The following is a 4,830-nucleotide window of genomic DNA, read 5'->3' as shown; positions in this document are numbered from 1 at the left end:
TAACATTTTATGCATGTTTGTTTTGTTGTGTTCGATTGTATAGTTAATAAAAAACCTTGAAACAATTGTGCGTTTGTTTGTTATTTGAGTATGTTCTGAACAAATCACAAAACACAAGCTATGATACAATACGTTTTATTGAATATTCTTCATGGACATTTTATTGGAATATTTGTCATCGCTTCGCGCTAAACATTTCAAAAACGTGTGCTCTGTTTCAAGAATATCTTTGGCAATATCTTTTGACTTTTCAGCACCTCGAAAATCAATTGCACCACATATCCAGTTTTCGGCATGAATGAAACCATACAATAAATCGAATCTACACAGTTCGCTTTCGTAGCAAGAACGTTCAATGTTTCTTTGTCACATCTTTGATCAGAAACGACCAAACTGAAAAGGTTTCCTTGAAGTACAGAGTCCCATCAGCGCATGTTGAATCTTGATTTTGCTTATGTTTGTTTTGCTGCAAACGAATTTCAACAATTTCATCAAATAGACAATTATCAACTTCGTGTTGTAGAGAAGCTTTGAGTCTTGCGTACGTTTCGAATCGATGTGCAAAATGTTCTCTTGTATTTATTTCTACATGCTGGAAATCTGTCCACAGCACATAGGAATGCTATTGTGGTGTAATCCATGTGAATGACTGGAAGACAAATAACTTCAATTTGTTGTAGAAAATACTTATATAGGAACTTTCCAAAATGACAATGCATCAAAAACTCGTCATGTATATGTTTGTGCCATAGTTGCCCTGTTTTTTTCCCTTAGTTTTACAAACAAATGCGTTAGGACGTCTAAACCAAATTTTATGAACCGTCTTGTTTCAAGCATGTACAGAATACACCGATTGACGTTACGGAAGAATGGTTATTATGTGTTGATAAACGTAACCTATGAGTATTTGTCATTATACGACGATGTCAAAGAAAATTTACAATTTTTCAACAAATGGATGCAAAACCCAGAGTTTAGTTTTAGAAGGTCATGAGCAACAATGCAAATCCATAGGTCTATCTAGATGTCCGAACAAGAAAAAGCGTTTTCAAAACCGGTATACAGTGTAGTTGATGGTTTGTAGCGGGATCAATGTTTATCACTTACGACTACCAAGTCTTTTTAGATTGCAAATTGAGCCGAAAACGTACTCTATCAGTGAGTTTGTAGAATCTGTGTTTACTGAGATTTACCACACGCTTGGATACCTTTGTTTCCGTACAATTTTTCATTGACCTATGATGGAAGTGAAATTGTGCAAAATGGGATGCACGGTCATGCCTTCATCAGATTTAATACTGAACTGTGTACAACGTTCGGAACATGGTGCGATGTGAATTTTAGAAGGTGCTAGTCCCGAGAAACAGGATCATGCGTTAACACGAATCAAAATGCGTTATTGAAGAGAAAAATGAATGATTTGTCAGTCGCCAAGTATATCAAAGAATATGATCTAGGTTGGAAATAATCCCTTCTAAGTCCAAAGAATTGCGAGACACAATTACACAAATAGAGCAAGAAATGAGTGAGATCCGCTTAAAAATCGATGTAAGTTCGACTTTGACTATGATCAATCTGACGAGAATTACTCTGACGAGGATAACTTTGATGAGGATTACTCTGACGATAATTTGGATGAAAAGCAAAGCGCTGAAAATGTTCCAATTATCGATTTTTCGACTTTTTTTTCAAAAACACTAAAGTACTGTCAGTAACAAACAAACCTATCGTTGACCCTATCGTAAGCCAAAAAATTCACGATATTCAAAATGCAATACTTTCGTTAGCCAAACATTTTACGATATCAAAACTTCTACCAACAAGCCAAAAAACAAAATAAGTCCGCCAGTTAAAAAAATACTGTTGTTAACCAAACTTCTCACAAAATTCAAAATGCTCTTAACACGCCAAAACTCAACGTTAGTCTGCCAGTTAAAACGATAACATCGTTAACCAACAATTTCAAAATATGCAAGATGCTATCAACAAGCATAAAATGGGAATTAAGCACAACAAGCAGACCGTTGCAGAAGTATCTACGTATGGATTGCAAAATTGTTACTGCATAGCATGTATCGTTCTACTACAATGGCAAAGTACATAACAATCGTTGCTATTTCATCGACTTGGATTCATCATTCAAGATTTCCTCTAATACGCATTTTTCTCCGTTTCGTGAATACACACTCTTGATTATCAACGAACGTAATCATGCTTTACGTGCGATGCTAAGTCAAATAGTGAAAACAAGTGAGTAGTAACGAAGTTATTCTCGCGAAAAGGCTTCATCATATCGACTTACTGTCTTCAGCACCAAAGATGGCACAACTGTTGATAAGATTTGTATGTCGTTATTCAGAAATACGTATCAAATTGAGAATTGTACCGAGAGCACGAATGCTGTGCTTATAGCGAGAAATGGTCATTTCATTCGCGTACCACAAATACAATTGGCTAATTTCACATACTGCGATATTGGTGCTGTGAAAGCGGAAAATGGCAAATGTTTTCGGATTGATGCAAATTGTTCGCACTCAAGTATTGCGAGTGTTTACGATTTGGATGATAAGTTAGTTTCATATTTGGTTAGCATTACTCAGAACACGGCACACAATATGAGTGAGGCAAAGTTTCAAATAAAAAATATAGATGACAGTTCTGTCACAAGCGAACACTTCATTGTGTACAACAAAAGGACGAACAGTGGACAAGAATGCACGTATGTCGATATGCGATCAAAGACCATTTCAATCGAAAAATGCAAACACAGTCCCACGATTTGCGAGGTTTTGTTGGGTAAAAGTACATTGAATGACGAACCGGGACTAAGAAAATTAACGTTTTGGGAAACTGTCGCTGTTTGTGTTGGTGGATTCATTGTGCTTGTGATAGCTGCTATTTGCTTCATAATTGTACTACACAGCATAGCTCGGCATAACGATACTGTTGTAAACAGTTAACATATATCAAAGCGTTTGTATCCGCTATTGTCATAACTCACAATGACTTCGTATGACAACATGTATACCATTGAAAGCGAGAGCATTGGTAACACTCAAGAATTTTCCATCCACGTTTTTAAATGCATCAGCGTTTGATCAATGAACAAGAACTGCTCGAAAGCATTTTTGAAACCATACTAGACTATATTGAAGACGAACACGTGTTCATATTCGACTTGACAATCGAGTTTTGTTTCACAACAATTAGTAAAACTCTACATATCAGTCAGCTAAATTCGCAAAACTGTTCGTGTTTTGACATTACTTGTGCTATGCAGGAACAAGGAATCAATTTCACGGTACCAGCTGATCTTCATGTTTTTGTAACAAAAAACGCATAAACACATTTTCAGTCATAATTTCACTATTTTGAGTTGTTGATGGACTACAAAGTTAAACCATGTAACGGTGAGCGCTGCACTCTATGTTCTCAAATAAAGAGTGGAAATAGTTTTCAGTTCAATTGTGGTTTTGTATACATTGTTGAAGATGGAGAGAACTTGACTTGTAAATCAAAAGATGTTATATATGTTCTGAAGTGCAACACTTGCGGCGGTGAGTATATTGGCGAGACCGTTAATCTGAGAAAACGCATTCACACACACAACTCTCATATTCGAACAGAGCAGCATTTGTGTCGAGCTACTGACCATTTGATAGAATGTGGGAAACACTTGTGCGATGTTAAGGAACGGTACACTGTATTCGTTTTGGAGACAGAGCGAGACAAGCATGTGCGTAAAGCAAAAGAGGCGTACTACATTCGTTTATTCCAGCCAATGATGAACAAGTAAGGCGTGCATTATTTTTTCACACGAATATATATTGATGCGTTTAACGAAATAAGCACACTCGCAATAACTTTCAACGATGGCACAACAAATGCTGAACAACCGTGAACGAATAAATGAGTTTGCAAATGCTGTCCTGCAACACGGCGTGAAAAGGAATTGGGTTTCTGAAGTCGAGCCAGGTGTCTTCGTGTCGCCTAACTATAGTTCGAAGTTAGAAGACCTTTCTAAGAAATTACAACAGATTGATACCAAACTAGCGCAGTACAGACGCCTCAAAGTAAGAACGCAGCATCTGATAAAGGGCATCAAGAAAACAAAAAACCTGCAAAACGATGTTTTAAAGACTGTGAGCTCCAAGGTTTTCGATCGAGTTCCAATTGATGTGCTCAACAAAATACTCGGTTCTGGGGAAGACGAAACCATGTTTTCTTTGATAGAGCGAATCAAATCTTCCAAGGTTGAGGAAAAACGCAACTATGCCGATATCGACATCTCCGATGCAGAAATGTCAGATACGCTGAACGATGATGAAGAGGAAATTATGAACGCTCTGGCTGTTAAGAGAATGCGAAAATCTGGTGAAAAAAAAACTGTTAAGAAACCGAAAAAGGAAAAAACAATACTCAGTGATCTAGAATTGAGCGATGATGACCAATGACTACGTTGTTGCAATATTGTATGATTATGTTGACTTGTGTGTGTTACATTTTTTGTATATGTTGTAAATAAATTGTATCAATGAACTGTAAACATTTGTTGCCTTATCAATGGATATCGACGAGGTTTTGATTGTTGACGAAGACGAACAGTTAGCACAAAACACCTACTTGCTTTCACCCATGTACTCTAGACATCACCACGAATGCTCGCTATGCATTTTTCAATACATAACAGAATATGAAGAACCAATACGAATATTCGAAAGCAAGCTAGTAGAAATGAACTCAAAACTCGGGTGTGGAATTCAAACGTGTGTCACAATGGTTCTCAATGAGTTCAAAGACGATGAACGCATGTCGTTGTTCAAAAAATTG

The sequence above is a fragment of the Dreissena polymorpha genome, chromosome 4, assembly GCF_020536995.1.
Source record: "Dreissena polymorpha isolate Duluth1 chromosome 4, UMN_Dpol_1.0, whole genome shotgun sequence".
NCBI classification, from domain to species: Eukaryota; Metazoa; Mollusca; class Bivalvia; order Myida; family Dreissenidae; genus Dreissena; species Dreissena polymorpha.
This window is presented reverse-complemented; position numbering follows the sequence as displayed.